This window comes from Nelumbo nucifera, chromosome 1 (assembly GCF_055504915.1).
Source record: "Nelumbo nucifera cultivar China Antique chromosome 1, China Antique-T2T, whole genome shotgun sequence".
Lineage (NCBI taxonomy): Eukaryota > Viridiplantae > Streptophyta > Magnoliopsida > Proteales > Nelumbonaceae > Nelumbo > Nelumbo nucifera.
The window spans coordinates 197,587,006-197,610,743 of NC_142649.1; the positions used below are offsets into that span (position 1 = coordinate 197,587,006).

A 23,738-nucleotide genomic window follows, 5' to 3' on the forward strand; every position below is an offset into this window, starting at 1 on the left:
CGCTTCCCGGTTCTTACAGTACCCAAATAGCGCAAGTCAGTATGACCTCAACTTTGGCAGGATGTCATGACTTGTCATCTTCTTAATCAAATTAAATGCCATCTCTGGGTCTTCCATTGCAACAACCAATCTAATGTGGCCTCATTTGGAGCAACTCCATCAATACCCATTCTTAGGAGCATCATCGTCGTAAAGGTGAAGGGCTTTAACAAGGTCACCACGATTCAAGCACATATCCAGGCTGAATTGAAGCAAACATTTAGGAGACTCTCTATGGGCTTTCTTCCGTGATTTGTGGAAAGCGAGGTGGTGGTTGAAGTTGAAGATTCATTAGTGGGTATTGTTATAGAGAGGGCCAAAGTAGAGAGATGGATTCTCTTGTTCGAGGAGAAGCTATTTTTCTTATTTTTGATAACAGATTTGAAAGAAATAAGAAATGGATAATGGAGGCAAGAGCAATGAGCATATATGTTTTGGTTGCACAAAGCAAAACTGTGTTTTGGGGGTTTGGGGTTCTACAATGAGGTGTTGAGGAATAGGTATGATGACATGGAATCAATTGGAGAAGATGGTGGTGTGGAGGAAAAAAGAGAAGAGATATTGGGAGTGGCTAGAGGAAGATCCAATGAGTTTCACATGGATGGGGACTTAGATTTTGAGGGAGAGGAGGGAGGAGACACTGAAGGTGTGAAGGGAGAGGGATTTTTTGAGGGACAAGGAGAGGGGAAGGAAAGAATCGTTGGAGGCATGTGGGTCGAGAAGTGACTACTGGGAGAGAAATGAGTCAAGTCCTGGAATGGAGGCAGAGTAGTGGTTATAACAAGGTAGATGGTTATGATTAGGAGGAGGATGAAGAGGAGGGTAGTGATGGTGATGGTGGTGGTGGTGGTGGTGGTGGTAGATATTTTGGGGCTTCAGGGATTAGGGTTAAATCATGGTGTATTAGACTTGGGAGTCCCCAAGTTTGTTCGAGCAGGTTCAATGGTTAGTGGAACAGAAGAGAAGGGTGTGACAAAGGACTGTGAAGTGAAAATGGTAGAAGTAGCTCATGGTCATGAGTGATGATTGTTTGCCTGTTTGGAGGAGTATTGAATTCGATCTCAACCTTTGCTCCCATTAAAGCATCATTGCACAGTTTCCCCATCGAGTAATTCTCGGAGCCACACCAGTTCCCTAAGATGCAATTTGGCATGTAATGTAGAGAATGGCGGGAACACTTCCTTGCTTTGGCATACTAACTTGACAATGTGTTGTGGTACAAAGCAACTAAATCCATAACCAGCTTGATATTGGAGGTGGTTACTGATTAGGGATCGGATATCAATCATGAGAAAATTAGATGATAGGTGAAGGGTATTTTTGTTATTTCACATGATACTTAACGTCTATTAATGGTTTTAGACCAACTTAGACACTTTTTAAGAGTTTGGGTACGAGTTTAAGCCCCTATTTAAGAACACTTATAAATACTTCTTTTAACAAATACTTCTTTTAAGAGTTGGGACCACACATTATGTGGTTTTGTGTGTTTGGTAAAAAAGTGGGGAAGAAGTACTTCTTTAAAAAAGTAACTCCAAGCTGGCTTTTTTTTCCAGCTCTTCTTGAAGAAGTACTTCTCCAAAAAAAAATGGGGCGAACCAATCCCTAATCTTTTCTTGTAATACCTAAAATACCCCCACACAAGGGTTATACCTCCTTCTCCATTCATTTGAACATCTCTACCAGGTAGCGGCACACCAGTTGCAAGTTCATCGTCGACGATCAGTGGTGAGGAAAAGTGATCGGTGGACCTGTCGTTTGGCCACTTTCTTCTATTTTCTGAAGTTATTTTTCTCATTTAATCTTTTTTTTTGGTTTTTTTCTAACTTGAACTCCCAGTTCTTTGTAGATCTACACTTGAATTCCCTTGTAAGAACAACTTTTTGGATTTGCAAAGCTTTTGGAGGCACTGATCACTAACTAGGTCTGAAGATTTTCGGGGCGCCTGGCCCCGGAAGAAAGCAGAAAGGAAAATGTACTATGGGATTCATTCGCTTGATGGGAGCGTCAGCCATGAAGATTTACAGGGATCTCTTGAAGGCACTAATCTACCTGGTGACGCATGTCTAGTTCTCACTATCGATCCGAAGCCTCGGTTACAATGGATAACTGAGCTCCATGAGAGATTTGTAGATGATGTTACTCAGCTGGGTGGCCCTGACAAAGCAACACCAAAAACCATTATCAAGACAATGGGTGTAAAGGGCCTTACCCTATATCATTTGAAGTCTCATCTACAGAAATATCGTCTGGAGAAGCAATCATGCAAGGAGTTCACTGACAATTCTAAAGATGAAAGTCAGGGTGTTGTTTTATCATCTTCATCAGCATCATCAAGAATGATGGCTCAAGACTTAAATGATGGTTACCAGGTTACTGAGGCTTTACATGTGCAAATGGAAGTCCAAAGAAGATTGCATGAGCAGTTGGAGGTCCAGCGACATCTCCACCTTCGGATTGAAGCACAAGGCAAATATCTGCAGTCCATACTTGAGAAAGCCTGCAAGGCTCTCAATGAGCAAACCATAGCATCAGTTGGGCTTGAAGCTGCTAGGCAAGAGCTCTCTGAATTGGCCATTAAAATTTCTAATGACTGTCTGGGTATGGTCCCACTCGACACCATCAAAATGCCTACCTTAAATGAGATTGCTACAGCTCTTGAAGAGAATCTGCTTCAAATGGGCCAACTTGGGTTGGGGATTGCTCTGTTGACAGCTGCCTGACATCAACTGGATGAAGGACCGAGTAGATGCAAAGGTGAACGGCTGAGATCTTGGTGTATCAAACCTGCATACAAAGAGAGAATAAAAGTAGCTGCACAATACAGGATCCGAGACACCTATCTCTCAAACAAAATGCAAGAGAGAACTATCAAATATGGATGGAGCCGAAATTTGAGGGTTGCTTGACCTTCCAAGTTATCTTTGATTTTGCACACACTGCTATCTTTATGATAGCCATATATATAGGTCTTTCCCCAACATTCCCTTCCCTGTTTTGAGGTGGGAGCGTAACCGACTTGAACGTTTGGAGGGAAGACCAAGTCAAGGCCTCTCCAGATTGAGACAAATGTCTCATACTGACCAAGGATTTATTTACAAATTGGAGTTTCAACTCCATTACAATCTTTCATATTAAATTTCCTTAGGATTTTCTCCAAGTAATGCTTTTGTGAAAGAGTTAAGGTTTTAGTGTTCCTATTTCTTTCTATTTTAATTCCAAATACATACTTGCATCACCCATGTCTTTCATTTCAAAGTTGGCTTTTAACCAATCTTTAGTTTCATTAATCATAGACACATCATTTCCAGTAATAAAAATATCATCTACATATAATGAAAGAACAACAAAACTGCTCCCACTATTCAAAGAGTAAATACAATGATCAAACGGATTAGGTATAAATCCAAGTTTAGAGATTGCTTCATGGAAGGTATGGTATCACATCCTAGAGGACTGTTTTAAACCATATAATGGTTTCTTTAATTTAAACACTTTATTTTCTTGTCCCTTTATTACGTAACCTTTGGGTTGAGTCATGTATATTTCTTCATTCAGCTTTCCATTGAGAAAATTAGTTTTAACATCTAATTGGCACAACTCTAAGTCCAAAAAGGCAACTAAGGACGTTAGGATTCTAATAGAGGTAAACTTGGCAACTGAAGAGTAAGTCTCCTCATAATCAATCCCTTCTACTTGGGTGTACCCTTTTGCTACTAATCTTGCCTTATATTTTTCTATAGACCCATCAGCATTGAGTTTTCTCTTTAATATCCATTTACACCCTATAGGTTTCCTATTCTTGGGTAAATCAACTAATTCCCAAACCTGATTTTTATTTATTGAATCTAACTCTTCTTCAATGGCTTCACACCACTTTTCTTTATCAGGTGCATCCATAGCATTTTCAAAGTCAATTGGATCATCAAGAGACTCTTCATTCAAGTAGGTATAATAATATTTTAATCTTGATGAAGGGAATCTTTCTCTTTGAATTCTACCTAAGGTGTCATTATTAGGTGAAACTTGTCTATCAGGTGCAGTCTCAACTTCTATAATTTCTTTATTTAATTCAAATAAGCTAGGTAATTGTTTATTATCCTCAATTTGATCTTCTAGAAAAATAGCATCCATGCTTTCTATTAATTCAACTGTTCCATCAGATTTATGATTAACAAATCTATACCCTTTGCTATTATCACTATACCCTATAAAGGTACACCTTAGACTCTTATTATCTAACTTGCTTCTTTGCTGATTTGGCACTCTTACACAGGCACTAGCCTCCCAAATTTTGATGTCAGTCAAGTCTGGTTTTCTACCAGTACACATTTCATGTGGTGTTAAGCTATTAACTTTAATTGGAACATTATTTAGAATGTATACAACAGTACTTAAGGCTTCTCCCCAAAAGTGTGTTTCTAGACTTGAGTGAGATAACATTGATCTCACCATATCCAACAAAGTCCTATTTCTCCGTTCAACCACTCCATTCTGTTGTGGTGTGAATGACATGGTTAATTGGTGTATGATTCCATTTTGTGTACAAAAGTAACTAAATAGGTTAGAGATATATTCTCCACCTCTATCACTCGTAAGAGTTTTAATTTTTCTACCCAATTGGGTTTTTGCAAGTATTTTATATTCTTTAAATTTCTCTAATACTTCTGATTTTCTTTTAATCAGATACACAAAGCCAAATCTGGAGAAAATCATCTATAAAAATTACAAAATATTTCATACCCCTATGTGTTTTTACGTTCAAAGGGCCACAAACATTAGAGTGTATTATAGCCAATAATTCCTCTGATTTTTTCCCTTTCTTAAAAGGGAGTCTAGTCATTTTTCCACTAAGGCATGGTTCACAATAATTGAAATTCATTTCTATTTTGGAAATTAATCCATTAGAACTCATTCTCATCATTTTATCTTTGTTTATGTGACAAAGTCTCATGTGCCATATGTACGCATTTTCATTCACATGATAAGCACAATCATAACTAGAAAGAGCATCAACTTTATTAATAGTCAAACGATACAATCCATCAAACTTATTCCCAAATATTAAAACTCTACCATGTTTTCCCTTGCGTGCAGACCCTATTGTGGAAACTGAATGGGTGATTTGTCTAAGAGACCACCCTAACTCTCCGAATGGGTGATTTGTCCAAGAGACCACCCGAACTCTCCTCACTCTTTTCTTGACTAGAAAACTGAATCCTTTATTTCAATTCGTAGCTCATTAAATAGGAGATTACCTACTCCTATTGGTAACACACTCTTACTTAAGATAAGATAAAGACAAGGATAAGATAAGATAAGGGATAAGATAAGCTGGCGGCGAGTTGGCTTGACATGTCCAGATAAGGGTGGGCCCACCCCTATGAGCTGTCGTGTGGGCCTCGCTCTGTTGCTGCTGTCGGGTGTGTGCACGCGGCTCATGGTGTCGCTGCCGTGCGGTGCGTGCGCGCAGTGCTGCTTCCGCGCAGAGCGTGCGCGCGGCTCATGGTGCCACTGCCGTGCGATGCCGGGCATGTGTGCGGTGCGTGCTGCCGTGCAGTGCGTGCGGTGCGCGCTGCTGCCTGGCGGTGCGTGCTGTGCGCCATGGTGCTACTGCCGTGCGGTGCCGGGCGTGTGCGCGCTGCTGCCTGGCGGTGCGTGCTACTGTGCGGCGCTGCCAGGCGGTGCCTGCTGCTGTGCATGTTGTTGCCTATGACTACTCCGCAGTGCGCTGCCGGATGGTGTGACCATAACATTACACCCCTCCCGGACTACGAGCTTGTCCTCAAGCTCGTATTTCGGATACATGGCTTGGGACTCTGCGAATGGATCAAACGGCTGCACACTATTTCTCAGTCCACCAACAGCAAGAACAACAGGGACTGCCCCGTATCTCAGTGCATAAAGTTGGATTATTTGATGCAGACCCCAGCCACCTTATTTAGTTTCCAGCTCCCAGGCGTAACCATGGTATACAGTGACTACACGATCTGCTGCACTCAGTCCAGCCGCAAGGACATTGAAGTGTTCCCCACCTCCTAGGTCATATAGTTTGAAGTAGTTTTGTGGAAGATCCACATAACAAAAATCGCGTACTGGACCACGGCCCTGGTGTGCTTTGTTGTGGATCACAGGAACGCACCGGGTATACTTACAGAAGAGAACCTCAAGAGAAGCCTTACAGAAGCGAACCATGCGTTTTAAAATATCCCCTCGGCCTCCCCCATATGTATTTTTTTCAATATTGCGGAACATAGGGCTATCTATGAACACAAAATCCATGCCATCAATATAAGCTTGAGAGGAAGTTACCTCTATATCCTGCCCCTCCACCTTACATCTCTTGCGCACTCCTGTTTCTTGGATTTCTGCATAGTTACCATACTGTGGTGCCGCAACCATAACTCTATGTCCACGCCGAGCCAAGGCCTTCGGTAAAGCCCCAGCAACATCGCCAAGCCCACCTGTCTTCGTCAAAGGAGCGCATTTTGCAGGTTCTACTATAATGTTCGTGACATTGTCCTCGGCCAAAGGAGGAGACTTTACAGTTTCATCCTCCGTGCGTTGATCCTTGGAAATAACTGCGGCTGTAGGGGCAACGATCTGTTGTTCGCTGGATGCCTCTGCCAAGTCCGGACGGTGTCTGTTGGTGTTGGCGATTCCCTCAGAACTCATTTCTTTGTTGGGGAGGAATGCTTCCAGTAGGCGTCGCATCTCCCGGACGTCTTTCCTGACTTCACGAACCTCCATGCTGGTTTCTGCTAGCCTATGTTCCAGTTCGTTGACCTTGACTGATAGCTGCTCCATATTGCCTGTGACGTTTGGCTCTGATACCAAATTGTTATGGGCCCGCGCGTAGGATCTCGTCACGGGTCGGTCCACGGTGAGAAAGCCTTGCTTTCCCTTGCGCCTTCCCTTGCGTGCAAACCCTATTGCAGAAACTGAATGGGTGATTTGTCTAAGAGACCACCCTAACTCTCCGAATGGGTGATTTGTCCAAGAGACCACCCGACTCTCCTCACTCTTTTCTTGATTGGAAAACTGAATCCTTTATTTCAATTCATAGCTCCTTAAATAGGAGATTACAGATGGAAATTCCTAATTAAACTCAAACTCCAACTTGAACTCAAACTCCTAATTACCTACTCCTATTGGTAACACACTCTTACTTAAGATAAGATAAAGATAAGGATAAGATAAGATAAGGGATGAGGATAAGGGATAAGATAAGCTGGTGGCGAGTTGGCTTGACGTGTCTAGATAAGGGTGGGCCCACCCCTATGAGCTGTCGTGTGGGCCCCGCTCTGTTGCTGTTGCCGAGTGCGTGCGCGCGGTGCATGTGTGCAGTGCTGCTGTCGCACAGTGCGTGCGTGCAGCTCATGGTGCCGCTGCCACGCGGTGTTGGGCGTGTGCGCGCTGCTGTGCGCTATCGGCAGTGCGTGCTGCTGTACGGCGCTGCCAGGCGGTGCCCGCTGTTGTGCGGCCTGCTGTGCGTGCTGCTGCCTATGACTGCGCCGCAGTGCACTGCCGAATGGTGTGACCATAACACAGTGTAGGTGTTGTTTCCCATAAAAATTATGTGTTCTCCTATCTTCATTTTCTTCAGTTCTAAAAACATCTCTTTATTTTTGCAAATATGGTTAAAGGAGCCAGAATCTATGCACAAATCAGAAAAATCAGAATCAGTAAAGTAGGATTCAGAGACTACACAAACTGTCTTTCTTTTCAGTTTTTCCTTTTTCATTATTTGATTTATTCTTCTTGCATTCAGGGCAATTATATTTTGTATAGCATTGTTTTCCACGATTAAAGCAATGTTTACCCTTAGTCTTCTTGAATCCTTTTGAGAATTTAAATTTCTTATTAAATTTCTTCCCATTATTATTTTTGAAAAACTTGTCCTTAGGGTCTATTTGATTGCTGAAAAAGGGACGAAAAAAGAAAATATTCCTAAATGATTATCTATTTCTTGTGTTTGTTTACCGGTAAACAGTGTTTTGGGATGAGAAATTAGAGGGACGCACCGTTTAGTGAGCTGGATCGCACCATTTTAGTGCGACGCCGGTGAAAAGAAAAGTTAAGAAAATCTATCGAATTTGTCAGAGCAAGAAGTCGACAAGCTCGTCTCCCCTTCAAGCCGCTGTTCCAACGGCCATATCTCCGGTAGCTTCTCCGGCCATATCTGTGGAAGGTAAGACAAAATCCATGAATCCCTCTCACTAGCGGTCCTGTTCTACCATTTTTTTGTTGTTTTTCGTTCCATTATTCCATACCTCCGCGAGTCGGTTCCACACGAAGATGCTCAGAGAGTATTGAGTTTCCTTTGTGCCTCCGTTAGTTGTCTTCGTCTTTCCTTTTTTTTCGCTTTTTTATTCATCAAATCTTGTTGGTTGTTTAGTTGTCTGTCGTCATCGTATAGAGTTCTTGGGTTTGGAGACAAGAATCTAAGATCCGGAGGAAACGTTTTCAATTCCAAAGTAGATTTCAAGCGGACGAAGACATTGCTGCAGAGGCTTAGCAACAGATGCGGCTCTCTCGTTGAGTTAAATTTCAATTTGGCTTTCAGATTCAGACATTTAGTTTCACCATAACGTATGAAATTCTTATTTCCCTCTTTTGTTGCCATTATAAATTGTCAAAGCTTGTCTTCATTTTGGATAGAGATTTATGCTATGACTAAATAAAATTTGGGATGATTTGTCTTGTGACTTTAACACCAATGACTCTGTGAGGATTTGCCATTATAAATTTCCCTCTTTTATTTGCTTCAAGTTCTTCTTAGAACCCTTATTGCCTTCTTCTGTGGTTGGAAAGTGAGGATTTCACTCATAATTTATATGCATTTTTTGTTAATTTTAGGATATCCTTGGGCTTTGTTCATTGGATTTGCACAGTTCTGCCAGGAGTTCTTTTTTCCCTTTCTTTGTGTAAATCTAAGGGCAGCATTCTTATGGATGATTTGGGAACCCTAAGGTCTTCTTTGATAAGAAGAAAGATCAAAGTATTTTCATTGATCTTATCACCATCAGAGTGGTTCATTGGGTTCATATTAGAGAGAAGTTTTGGAATTTTATTAACAATGATATTGTAGAGGCTGGTTGGCTCTTGCATTTTCTTTTACTTTGAAAGACAATCTTGTACAGGATTGGACTCCCCCTTATTATGGCTCCATCAAGCTCAAGTTTGATGGAATCTGGGTTTCAAGTGTATGAGGAGTTTTTAGGAATCATGAGGTGAGATCTTAGTGGTTTATTTTCGAAAGAAAGCACTCTTCAAAGGAAGAAGTTCTGAACAGGATTATGGGGATGGTTTGCTCTTGGTTGGCAATACATCCTTTATTTAGAAATAAACATATTTCTTCCTTTTTTGATTCAGACTTCCTTTTTGTAAGGAATTTTTAGTTATTTTGAGGGATGGGTGTATTGGGTTGATGGTTTATCTCTGTACAGCTTCTCATTGTACAGAGACTTAATTGTATTTTGGCCCTTTTTTTTTTAAATGAAATACTTTACCTTATACTTTCAATAAAAAAGGCCTGATAGGATAGGAAGTTTCTTCAAATTGTTGCACCAACGGCAATTTCAGAGGTTTGGGGTTATTTGAGTTTTGTTAGTTTGAGTATTCAGGAGTTATTTTTTAATTTGTTAGTGTCTTAATAATAGGGTAGGTCACCTTAGTGAGTCATGTAATTTAAGTGTATTTTTTAGACAGCTTTTAGAATTTTTAAGAGTTAAAGATGAAATCACGCCACTTTTCTTTTATCTTATTTTTGAGGGTGAAAAATTGTTCACTTTTCATGATTTTGGTGTTAATGTGTTTATTATAAGGGTTATTGATTTATATATCCAACAAGACCAAGATCGTGTAAATCCAACATGTTTTGAGTGAGCTATGGCTATTTTACTGATAGGGCCTTCCATAAATAGAGTCATTGCAATTGCAAATTAAAAGAGTTTATTTAAAGATTAAAAATTTGGTTTAGTAAATTCTGCTTGGAGCTAGATACTTTTCTTTTTTCTCCAATTTATTTTTTCTCCTTTGTGACATCTCTTTGATGTTTACTCTCACGGCAAGAGTTTTGCTCTTTATTTCTAATCCCTTAGTCATTTTTTGAAGGAAATCAAGCTGTTTACTTGCTTCTCCATCTTATTATTACCATTAGTGACCCAACTTTGGCATTCTGAAGCCCACCACCAGATCTGAGTGTTGTAGGACCCCCCCAACCTGTCCTATATCAGACCTCTTTATTGATGCTGCCCTTGGGTATCTGAGATTGGAGATGTGATTCTTGGAGAGTAGTGAGTTGGTTTAGGGATGGAAGAGACGAACTAAGGATCCAATGATATACTATATTAAAGAAGTTATATTTTTAGCAGTCAGAGGGAACGCATTGTTCAGTTAGATTAGGAGATATTCTCATGTTCTAGTGATCTTTGACTAGAAAAGGGGTGGATAGGAGGTAGTTGCATTGGAATATTGAATCACTTCATTAGGGAGATTTGCTCTCTATATGGATGTAGAGGGAAGCTGTAGCATGACAGCCTTAGGATGTTTCTTTGTTATTTCTTCTGTTTGTATCTTCTTTTATCTTGCTCCCTTTGTACTTAGTTATTAACTTATTAACTATACTAACAAATATTATTGACCTTGTTTATCAATTAAGAAAATGTCTTTATTTGTATAAGAAGGGAAAGGAGAAAAGGTGGGATTCAGATACTATGAACCCAATCAGAAAGAAAAGAAAAAAAACTCTATCAACAAATAATTTGGAAAGTCAACTACCTAACAGAGGGGAGACAAATAACAAAGTTATATATTTTTTTGTTAAAGTTTTTTCTCTATTTTTATGAAATAAATGGATATATGGTGGATTAGATGATTAATTGTTGTCAGATTCTTTCCATTTCACCTGTTTTTCATCTTCCAAATTGATGACGTGATGACATGACAAGATGAGACACATATCAAATGGTTGAACCACTAAGGGTGAACCACCATCTCCAAGGGTTAGAGATCTGCTTGGTTTCCAGGGTGAACCACCATCTCCACTAAGGGTGAACCACCAACACATATCATAGACAATGAACCTTTTTTATCAAAAACTGATAAACAGTACAATTATACAAATATTCAATTTATTTTTTGTCTATCCAAAACATTTTTAATCCCTTAAGCTTCTCATGAAATAGTTAATCCATACCTCCACAAAGCACTGACTTCTGTTGCCAGCATTCTCTCATTTGATTCTGGAAGAGTTGTGTATTTGTCCCTAACAAATCCTTCAAAACCTGACTGTTAAATAAAAGAAACAATGACATGAGAAACCAGTGAAAAAGATGAGATAAAACTAAGCAAAGCAGAATGTAAGCTGACATGGACTAAGGTTCTTGCTTCGATGTATGGAGGGCAACAAATATCATACAATATTTGAACTTGTAAAACGAGCAATTTGGAAAATATTATGTGAAAATACAAGAAATAAAAGAAAATGACAAACACTTGTATTACAACAGGGACAAGATCTCCTAGATGGGCCCTCCAGGAATTTTCTAAAGAACAATCCAAAAACTTAATAGCCACAGAGAGGTGGTGTCTGACCAATCTAGTCCATGTGTCAGAATATGGAAACTGGATTTGTCCAGGTATGCAGTGCCATTCCCTAATATAAACCCTATATCCTGTATGTTACATTTTCCTCTGAAAACAGCCAGGAAATTCTATCTCCTTTCACAAATAGAAAAGGGGGGAAGAAGATACTATTTCAACCATCACATCTGTCGCAATTGAAGATTCCTGGCTTCATCATTGTTCCATTAAGTAGGAAAACCCTTTGCTTCTAAAAAGCAAATGTTGAATAATTATGCCTTACACCTTATCCTAATGTCCATTCATTTCAAACCATAGGTTTCCATATCAAATGATAGCAAGTCATTGAAGATATCAAATGATAGCTTTAAAGCCCAAAAAGGATGGAAAATGACTAGACTTATACTTTTCATGAAATCTTTTATTACAATTACATGCGATTTTAATTTGTAAAATGAATTTAGGATTGCCCCATCATGAAAAGAAATACAACAAAATACTGGTTTTATGTTCAATAACCCCAAAACCAGTCCAAACCAATATTTTATAAGCCCAAACCTTAGATGGTGGCATTTAGATAGTGCTTTTAATTACCCAACTCATCACCCTTGTTTTTCCAACAGAAAGAAGAGTACTGTATCGGGTAAGAGGTTATGTCTGAAGTTACACAACTACCTTGTGGATGGAGAAAAAACCTTGAGTTAAACTGGGTCTGATTGATATATATTTTCATCTCCCTTTTTTGCTAATAGATCTCCTTACCTTCTTTAAAAGAAGCTAAGAAATGGACTATGGTTTTATTCTGAAGTTGAGATAGAGTTAATGAACAAATTCAGTCTGTAAAAGAAATTCTTTCTTCCATAATCATATGTAGGGTCAAAACAAAGCGATTCAAACAAGGATTGGACTTATAAAACAATCCCTAATCCTAGTGATTGCATAAGCCATGGTGTCGACTTAACAGTAGGGCTGTCAATTGGACTGGATTTGGTCCAATCCAATTCAGTCCAACATTGGTCCATTTACAAATGGACTGGACCAAATCCGGTCCAACCCCTATACAAATCAGATCCAATCCAGTCCAATTGAAATGCAAATGGACCAGATTGGATCCAATCCAATCCAAACCAAATGAAACTTTTTACATGAAACCCGGAGTCCCGGATGTTGTTTAAAAATTACAGATTTATAGTCCAAACCGGATTGAAATGCAATACTTAGTCATTCCATATTAAGAGTTTGTCAATATAATCTTTTAGAATTTAATTCTTCAATACTAACACACACACACACCATTTATTGACATAAAGTATATACTATTAAACCTGTAAGGCTTGTCTAAGGGGCTGTCAAATCATCCATCCTCTCTCAATTTTCTTATTTAGTGTATTCATGGTATAGTGAAGGAAGTAAACTTATTCATGGTTAATGGTTGCTCTTATTTTTTTTTTCATCGACTACTTTTCCAATATGTAAATTATATAGGCATTCTAGAATGAATTCCCCAATTTATTTATTTATTTATTTGTTTGTTTATTTATTTTCTATGAATAGATGGAGCAAAATTTGCTTTATGCAATTGTTGGGGCTGCAACTGCTACGGTTGCAGTTACATTTTCATTGTTGCAAGAATATGTGGATTATATTGATAGGGAACCATCCGTGAACCGGGATTTTGAACGAAAGGATTTATTGGATAGATTATATGGACAAAAAGAAATAGATTGTTATAACCAATTTAGAATGGGGAAAGCAACCTTTACAAGGCTATGCAAGATTATTCGTGAGACAGGAAGAATACATGATACAATAAGGTGCATGGTAGAAGAACAAGTGGCACGATTCCTATACATATTGGCACACAATGTTAGGAATAGAATAATAGACTTTCATTTCAGTCGGTTTGGTGAGACTGTGAGCCGTCATTTCAACAACGTATTGAATGCTTTGTTGAGCTTGGAGGATAGGTACTTGATTCAACCAAGTGGTACTGAAACACCTCCAGAAATTAGAAACCGACGTGATTTTTGGCCATATTTCAAGGTAATTAAGTGATAAATCTTCTTTATGACGTATACACCAAAAAAAATGAATAATAAAAAACTTAAATCTACTGACAGAATTGTGTTGGGACAATTGATGGCTCACACCTCCCTGTGAAAGTCCCTTCTACTGATGTTGTTAGGTTTCGAGGTCGTAAATCTTATCACACAAAACATCCTTGCTGCATGCATTTTCAATTTGTTGTTCACATATGTATTACCTGGTTGGGAGGGTGTTGCATCGGATTCTCACATGCTTAACAATGCTCTGAGGAGAGAGCATAAGTTAGAGGTCCCTCAAGATAGTAATAAACTCTCACAAGAAACATTTTTTATTTAATAGGTAAGTATGTATGTTTTTCTAACTTTTTATATTTTAAAAACGCTTTCCAATCTTGGTATCTCAGCAACATTACCCTTTTAAGTCATAGGTGAATATTGTGTCTTCATGCTACATCTTACACAACCATGTCATGGGTGTAGATCTGTATGATTTCATCATGTGTCAGTATGATCGAGAAGCAGTTGATACTGAGGATGATGCAAGAATTGATGATTTAAATGATGATAGAGCAGACAATACACAAATCTCTCAACTATTTCAACGAGCTAGTAGAAATGAACAATCAAGGGAAGGAATTCGTCTCAGAGAAGAAATAGCTACCCAAATGAGGGCTGATTATGTATTGTATCGATCTAGGGCTCGACATTAATTTCTTTATGTTTAACTATTTCTTTCTAATATAATTTTTGTTGTATAACTTTTTTAAATAGACTGAATGTATTCAAGGACACACGAAATAGACTGAAAACAATCAAGCGGAATTTTGTAATATTAAAAAACCTTTTGAATCAAAGTGGCTTTGCGTGGAATGATTCAACCAAGACAATAAATGCAACACCTGATGTTTGGACTACATATATTGAGGTAAAATAGATTAACAATACTTATACTTTAAACACTTGGTTTACAAATTATATGAAAGATGACTTATTAGTACGAAACGTGATTTATTATGAAACTCCCATGGTAAATGAGTAGGCGCATTCAGAGGCAAAGCAGTTTAGACGAAAAAGCATTCCAAACTATGACCAATTGGCATTGGTATGTGGAAATGATTAAGTGACTGGAAATGATGCCTTTACAACCAAGGAGCTAAATAAGCAAGATGCAATTTCTGCAACTGCCACTAGTGCAACACCGAATGTTGAGCATGTGTTTGATGACATTGATGAGGCTGGGAATTCTGGAGATCCTAACCTTCAAGCAAAGCCGATGGAGGGAAGTAGTTTTGCAGAAGGAAGAATTTTAGAAAAACGGAAGTCATATGCTGCAATTGTTGCTGAACAAGTGCAAGACATTGCTACACATCTTGGGAAACTTGCATCTGCAGTTGAGAGTGTGGTTTATTTAGCAAGGAAAAGGTGTATGTCGATGTTATGAGCCTAGAAGGATGTTCAGTGGCATTTTTTATGAAAGCATATGACTTCTTAGTTGAATTTGAAAGTCGAGTTATGACATTTTACGGAGTTGAGTTAAATTTGAGGAAGGCATGGCTTCAAATGAAGTTAAGGCCTCCATATTGAAGGGATGGATAAAAGACTTAAACTATTATAACTCACATTTATTAACAAACTAGGTACTAATTATATATGACAAAAACTTGTTTTGATGGTTGAGCTTTTGCGTCCATTTTATATATTTTTTGGGGATGCATTGGCAATTTGATTGTTGTCCCTTTTTTTTTGCGATGGTCAATCTACTTGTATTAGGTGGAATGAATGGTTATATTTTACCACAAATGGATTTATTGGTATATGGATGATTATGAATACATGGAATGAATAGGTTGAACTATTGGCATTGATGAATTAATTACAGGTTAAAGACAAATTCAAATGATTTATTGATGTATGTATGACTTTTTGAATGAAATATGTTATTGAATGCAACTTCTTTGATGTACCAACAGGTCCAAATAGAGCAATTTTAGTTCCTAGTAGTTTTCTTTATGAATGCATGCACAGGTTTTTTTATGGATGAGTACATTGAGTAGACCTATGAACAAATTCTATGATGAATGAGCAAGTCCAAATAATTAAGCATTTCTTACTCTTTTTGAGTAAAATTTTTGAATGAGCAGGTTTAATAACACTGTCATGCCACGTGGCAAGTTCAATCATATGTGTCATACATTTGGGGGGTGCAAATTGTCATAAAAGTAAATTACATGCATTTTTTTAGTTGAGAAAAATTTTCTCAGCAAACAAACACTAGAAAGTGGATTTTCTCACAAAAATTTTCTCAGCAAACAAACAGATTATAACTAACTGAGAAAATAAATTTTCCTTTTCTCATCCCAACATTTCCCATCCCAACAAACACATTTGGGAAGTTTCAGTTGGTTTGGGAGTAGCCATTAAGGATGAAGGTTGGGATTTCTTCATCTTCCTTTCAGCCTCTAATCCTAACAAGGTAGGTAAGTTTTTTATACTAACTTTTCTTCCATATAGGTTTAAAGTTGTTACTACAGAATTCCAAGAAGATGGGAGGCTATTAAGAATGATGGAGACCTGAATTTTCTCAGGAATAGGGTTCCCAGTGGTTGTCAACTCTTTGGCAATCACATTCATTTTACTAACATGATCTACTACAGAATCCTCTTATCTCATTTCACAACCATAATATTTTTCAATTAACAATTGAACATAGGTTTCAATTATTTTTCCATATGTTTCTTTAATGGCTTCAAACATATCTTTAGCATTATTATATTCTTCAAACACAAACTCTATGTCAGGTTCCATAAAAGTTAACAAATAATTTCTTGCCTTCCTATTATCCTTTTCCCGTTTTTGATATTCATGAATTACAATCGATGAATCATCATCAATAGTTTTAGTAGGAATAGATTTATCTAAAACATAATCAACATTTTCTTCATCAAGTATCCTTCTAATCCTACGTTTCTAGAGAGCATAATTGGTGTCGTTCAGTTTCCTAGTTTTACTGAGTTCTTGGGATAAGGCAGTAGAAGTCATTGTTCAAAATAGCAAGAATATTCAAAAATAAATAAAAATAAAGCAAATACAGATATCAGTTGGTTGTATTTTATGAGACTGTCATTCAAGTTCGGAGGCCAAAAATAAATAAATAAAGTAAATGCAAATAAAGTACTTAGCTGTTTACGCAAAAATACTAATCGACAGCTAAGTTATCCAATAGATTTAATTTGTCCAGTTTCCACTACTTTTAATTCAGCAGCAGCTTTGGCATTCAACAATGATACTTCTAAGTGGTTTGGAGCCCAAAAAAAATGTATCCTAAAAAAAATGGCAGTAAAAAATTAATAAGATGTAGGAATCAACGATTGCAAAACCGAACAAAAATTGAAATGGGCGAAATAAGCAAATAAATAAAACTCCAATACCCAATTTGAGATGTTTGGGTTTGGCTTACTGGTCGAATCCGCCTTATCTAACCAGATTTGTTTTGTAGTGAACGAAAACAGTAAAAGCCCTAAATTTATTTAGGGTTTCTTGCTTCTGACTTCAGATATGAGATAAAATTTTGCAGTTCTTCGAGCAGCAGATTCATATATCTTTCCGAGAAAACTTGAATAAGTGTCTCTTTCGAACAAAAATAATAAGGAAACTGGAACTAGGTTTGGAGTCGCCAAAGTTTCTGTTCGTTTTGAGTCGTCGGATCAAGAACTTGTTTGATATCTCGACGAAGAAGAAAGAAGACCCGAAACAGGGTTTCGGTGGAGGAAAAACTCCGATCTGGTTCTTCTTCTTCGTAGTGTAACTACAGTTGGAGGCTCGAACAGATGCGTAGATGGGAGAGCTGACGAAACCCTCGAACAATGGAGAAAGGAGGAAACTCTTGAACTGGTTGTATTCTCTCTCCTCTCCCTTTTCTGAAGCTTAAAAGATGGGGTGCTATTCGGTGTGGCGTGGCTACACTCAGAAAACTATGCCAGTCGATGTTTGGCTCTGATACCAGTGAAGGACCGAGTAGATGTAGAGGTGAACGGCTAAGATCTTGGTTATCAAACCTGTATACAAAGAGAGAATAAGAGTAGCTGCACAATATAGGATCCGAGACACCTATCTCTCAAACAAAATGCAAGAGAGAACTGTCAAATCTGGATGGAGCCAAAATTTGGAGGTTGCTTGACCTTCCAAGTTATCTTTGATTTTGCACACACTGCTATCTTTGTGATAGCCATTTATATAGGTCTTTCCCCAACGTTCCCTTCCTTGTTTTGAGGAGGGAGCATAACCGACTTGAACATTTGGAGGGAAGACCAAGTCAAGGCCTCTCCAGATTGAGACAAATGTCTCATACTGATCAAGGATCTATCTACATGGTCATCCGGTCTAGACTGGGTCAAATGAATATCCATTGACCCAATAAGAGATGGAATTTGGATCCAGAATAATCCAGCAATATTGGTATCTCCATGCATAAAAACATTTTCAAATAAACAATCAAATAAATTATTTTTAATAGAAAATAAATAAATAAGTAATAATTTAAAATGAATGATTGTGTGTAAGAGTGTTGCATGGAGATAACCATAAAATCATCTTCCATCAACATGTGGCTTGTCACATGGCCATTGGATATCCCAACATGTTGAGGATTAAACGAGGGCCTATGGCCACTCTACTATCACTGGAAGCCTAGTATCTCCAATGTGCATGGGTTCACAAGCTGCAATGATGAAGATAAGATCAAGGCCCATGTTTGGCGGAGATTCATTGGCTTGGGAGAGTGATATGCGGCAAGATGTTGAGTGGATGTTGCTAGGCATTTGATGAAAGGTAGAAGCTGTCCCATGAAGAACAAATGACAGGCATTTGATGAAAGCCAAAGGCTCCCTGGTTGAATATTATTATTATTATTATTATTATTATTATTATTATTATTATTATTATTATTATTATTATTATATTATTATTATATTATTATATTATTATTATTATATTATCATTATTATTATTGTTATTACTATATTATTATTATTATTAATTGGGTCCACATGGTGATTCATGTGTGGATCCACAGTTGTCATGAAGTGGTATCCACGTGGACTCTCAGTTGAAATGTATAGTATAACATGTGAAAAACATTGTATATACGTATTAGTGAAGTGAGGGCTAAAATTGTCGTTTGTGTCGATATATACACTTATGGGGAAAATAGCTTACCAAACATACCCACCTCAATAAGTGCTTAAAAACATAATAAGCGACTTGGAAAGTAGGTTACCAAACAATCTTAAGTAGTTAAAACAAGTACTTCTTTTAACAAGTACTTAATCATCAAACAGGGCCTAAATTAGCCCCCCATAAGGAGGCGCCCCACAACATCCCACATTATATCCCATCATGTGTTGGGAACATCTCCCGATGAGCCCTCATCATTTTCTGGTACTATTTGTTAGATAGTGTATGTCTTTAGCTCCAATCAAATTGATGTACTGATACATTTATTATAAATGAGTAAAAGTACATAATTGTTTCATGTTATGATTTGTGTGTTTCTGTGTAATTACCCCTTAAACTGGACACTTATGAGACTCGTGTTAATTTAAAATGTTCTTAGCCATTAGATAGACTTTGGGAGTTTATCCTACCAATGCTAATACTAATGTGCTACCAAGAAGGTTGGGGCAGCCTATCTCAATTGCTAGGGTTGGACCCAAAGCACATGTAATGTGTGTTTGTTTGAAACACTAAACCCGGACCAATTTCCAGTTATACCCTGGACCTTGGAGACTAATGGGAAAAACTGGAACGTTACACATAACCCCTAGAATCGATTATGATACTGCATTGGGTATCGGATCGAGCTGTCTTTGATATGCCAATCAGTGAGATCCTTTGGGGGTCAAAACCTGGGTATGTTGGAGCAGTCTGAGAATTCACTCGAGTGAATGATCATAGTGATAGGATCAGCCCCTTTGTCAGACAGAGTGAACGATCGGGACTGCATTCTCTCTAATGGAAACCAAAACTGTCAACAGTCGATTTCAATCGTGTTTGAGATTTGTTTTGCAAATTATATTTATATGATAATATATATATATATTATGTTTTTAAGAAAAATGTTTTAATTCTCGGGACCCATCCGAGCACAGAGTGCAACACTGCACATTGCATCCAAGGGAGAGGTCCTTCCTATCGGGCACTATTTGATCATTATGGGCTAAGAGGTTAAGTGTAAGAGACTATTAAGGGTTGTTTACCTGATGGGCTATATCTTACTTAAGTTCATTATCCTTGGGCCTTCATTAGATGGTTGGACTCAATGATCATTTACTGTAAATGTTGAGCCCATTAAGAGCCCATACTGATGGACTCAGGGGTTCATTGTACTTGATAGTGAATTCGGCCAGGCCTTTTCACAAAGGTTGGGCCAAATCCATGTGGGCTTATGTAAGGTCATTGTTGGGGTCCCACACCATACAAAGTGAATATAAATGGGTCAGCAACTACCTAGGGACGTGAGCCACTTACTAAATGGGCCTAAAGCCCATGATTAATTGGATTAATCAAGATTTCACATAATAGTTTAAGTAGTCATGTGACATGGAGGAATATGGGTTTGGAGCACCCATTAGGATAAGAAGATAAGTCTTGTCCACTTAGAGAATCCAAATCCAAATAAAGATTTGTATTAGGAACCTCCTAATTCGATTAGGAGTGGTGCTCCTTAAGGCTTATAAAAAGGGAGGAGGTGAACTGCTTCAGATCATCTTCTGCTCTCAGTTCTCTTTCTTTGCTCTTGCCACTCAGAAACCCTAATTCATTCTCCTTCTTTGTCACTGATCTAGATCAGTTCTGATTTTTTATTTTTGCAAGAAAATATCTGAATTATTTCGTGCTCACCTCCCTTGCACGATCCAATCGGTTGGATTGCAATTTTGCTAAAAACTGCATTGCTGAATTGGCTTCATTTCAAGCTGCTTCATCTTCGGTGGAGGCTGTTTTGGGGTTCACTTTGGGCATGAACTACCATTTTGGGAGCTACACTCGTGGAATCCGTATCATGTATACTTCTCCCTTTCTTTTGGTTTCAGAATTGGTCTAGTTTCGGTGTAAGAACGATCCTTGAAAAATGCAATTTTTCTAAAACTAGGAATACGATTCTCAGAACGTTGAAAGAAATTTTTGAAATTTCGCCCAACCATCTAGCATGGTTCAGCCATCCATATGATGGATCTGACCTTCCTTTAGTGGTATCAAAGCCAAAGGTTCAATCTTGAACCGAAATAGACCAGATTTGAAATAAGACTGAAATTGGCATAACTAGTATGGCTGATTTGCGCAGTTTGCAATTCTATAAGAAATCAGTTCTCAGTTTTTGGGCGAATTGATCTGAAATTTTTTTATTATATTTTGATATTATTTAGAATTGTTCTACTGTGATATCTTTGGCTCTTGGGCTGTTTGTGTGATGGAAATCGAGTTCTTTATTGGAGCCAAGATCTGCGCACTTGTAAAATTATTTATTTGATTATTGGTTTGTAAATATATTTTTTTTCTTTTTAGAAAAAATGTATTAGGATTTTTTTCTGATGTAAGTAATAGAAAATTAGGGCTTTTTCTATTTTTTTACATCAGAAGAATTGCTGGAGCGTGTAGAGAAGGAGAAGGAAATTTTTGTAGAAAATCTGCAATTTGTAATTAATAGTTTTTTGCAGGTTTGTAGTTCGTCTGGATCAGATTCAGACCATCACACTTGTAACCCTAGTTTATTGTTTTTCTGCTATGATTGATTGTTATTTTTCGCCTGTTAAAATTTCAGATCATATTCACATAAATTGTTGCATGTTTTGGACACCAAACCCTAGGCCAATTTGACTTTGTTTGGTCCAAACTAGTTGGGCTGAACCAATGGTTTGATGGGGTATGATCACAGCCCCATGGTCTCATTTTTGGTGGCTTAAAACCGGATTTGGACCAAGGGTTTGATGGTCCATCACATGGACCAATTCGGCCTACCCTTGAAAACCTAGCTTATGTTAAGTTAAGCAACATCAACCCGTTTCAGCATTACTGCTATGTGGGTTGAACTGCTTTTTGCAGTTTAGCCCATATATCAAGATGAAATTATTGGATTATTTTTGGGCCTTTAATGGGCTGATTGTGCGTTAACTAAATTAATTAGGGTTTTACAAGCCTTTTAATTGATTGGATCAATTTGTGTTTATGCTTGTGCTTACGATGTGCTGAATGTGATTCGTTCATGGATCATAAGAGCTTGGCCCATGTTTAGACGTATGTGGCTCTCTGCGAATATCATGGTTGAATGCACATCATTGCCATAATGTCCTAAGATTATTGCATGATCTCCCTTTTCGATGGGTCCTCTGATCAGCTTCCTCCCTAAGAGGAACCTTGCGGAACCCTAGCCCGATTTGGGCTCATTCGAATCTAACTTTATGAAAGTCAGTGGGAATCACTTTGGTATGATCTAAATCAGACTTAGGGATTATTTTGCTCGTTCCCTCCGGATTAATATAAGTGCAATGAGATAGGAAATATCATATGATGAATTCTTTAAAGGCTTTTTGTCATTGGCATGAAAGCGGGTTGAATCGGTGGGTGGAGATGCACCATAAAATTGGGCTATCAATTTTGCTGGTTCAATCGGTGGGATTGCTTCATGAGATGATAGGGATGTCATAGACCGAGGTGGGAGAGGCCTATCCTAAAATGGAAGACTCTTTCACGGTACCTTGGGGTCCATGATATGATGGGTCAGCACTTACCAGACAAAAATGTTTAACCTAAAATGGCAATGAACCTTGTCTGATGGATGCCAAAGGGGAAGCTCATTAGATAGGTGGATACTTGATCATTCATAGAAAGTGGTGGGGTTTTGCAGCTGAAACAATTGGCTCCATGCACCTATGTGATTTCTCACATTTTTAGGGACATGCATCGTGTCCTCGTCATTGAGATAGGAGCGAAATCTCAAAGATGAATAAATGGAGGTGGAACATAGATAAAAGACCATTCTATGTGAGATAACATGAAACAATTTTAGGCCATGGACTAATAACTATTGTCCTTTATCAGAAATGTCACACGTACAATTCGCCAAACTGTTGGACAACAACAAACTAAAGGGACCTAATTATGCTAACTGGTACCGTAACCTTAATCTGATCCTCACGTCCGAGAAATTGCCAAGAACCCAGCTCCAGAACATTCGAGTGATAGGGCTTATGAAGCACGTAGGAGAGAATATTAGGAATGGGAGGAGAATAACTCTCTTGCCCAGTGTTACATCATAGCATCTTTAGACAATTCTATCCAGAGACAGTTTGATAAAATCGAAATCTGCAAAAATATTCTGGATAGTCTAAAGACTATGTACGAAGAGCATAACCGTTCTGTCAGACAAAAGGTCTTCAAGCTGTTGATGACCACAAGGATGACCAAGAGCCAACTGGTCCATGACCACGTCATGCGGATGATGGGTGATGACACCAAGACTGATGCCGTCCTAAACTCTCTACCTCCCTCTTTCAATCAGTTTGTCATGAATTTTAACATGAACAAGCTAAATGTTAGCCTTTAGAAATTCAGCAATATATTGTAGAGAGCTGAAGAACTGATTAAGAAGGATAAGCTAGTAGTCATGTTTGTTGAAGGTGGCAAATCTGGAAAAAGAAAGAGGAAAAGTAAGAAGAGGCCTCAGAAGAATGCATGCAAGCCGAAAAGGTAAAAGAAAGAAAAATCATCAGATGAGTGTCACTTCTGCAAAAAGGCCAAACATTGGAAGAGGAACTGTCCTCGATATCTAGAATCTTACAAGAACAAATAAGGTAATTTTGAATCTCTTGTCATAAAGACCAATTTGTTGGTCACTTTTGCATCCTGGTGTATTGACTCTGGGGTTTTCACTCATGTGTATAATACACTACAGGGGTTCAAGGAAAGCAGAAGGCTGAATGACGATGAGGTGGTGTTCTACTTGAAGACTTCTGCAACCGTTGTAGCTACTGCTATAAGAATAGTAGATTTAATTTTCAAATAAGGAATTGTAAC

At 38.1% G+C, this 23,738-nt stretch overlaps 1 long non-coding RNA gene and 1 pseudogene across 4 annotated transcripts; both read left to right on the forward strand.

Annotated features, from left to right (window-relative positions):
- The first annotated feature begins 1,898 nt into the window (after positions 1-1,898).
- LOC104602420 (protein PHR1-LIKE 3-like) lies at positions 1,899-21,863 on the forward strand (annotated as a pseudogene).
- On the forward strand, positions 7,707-14,524 carry LOC104602321 (uncharacterized). Of its 4 annotated transcripts, none has more exons than XR_016080876.1 (3): positions 7,707-8,230; positions 8,438-8,631; positions 13,180-14,524. It is a non-coding gene; the product is annotated as an uncharacterized LOC104602321 (long non-coding RNA). The 4 variants fall into 4 exon arrangements; XR_016080878.1 differs by having other exon boundaries at positions 14,093-14,524; XR_016080877.1 differs by having other exon boundaries at positions 7,708-8,230; positions 14,099-14,524.
- Positions 21,864-23,738: the final 1,875 nt, after the last annotated feature.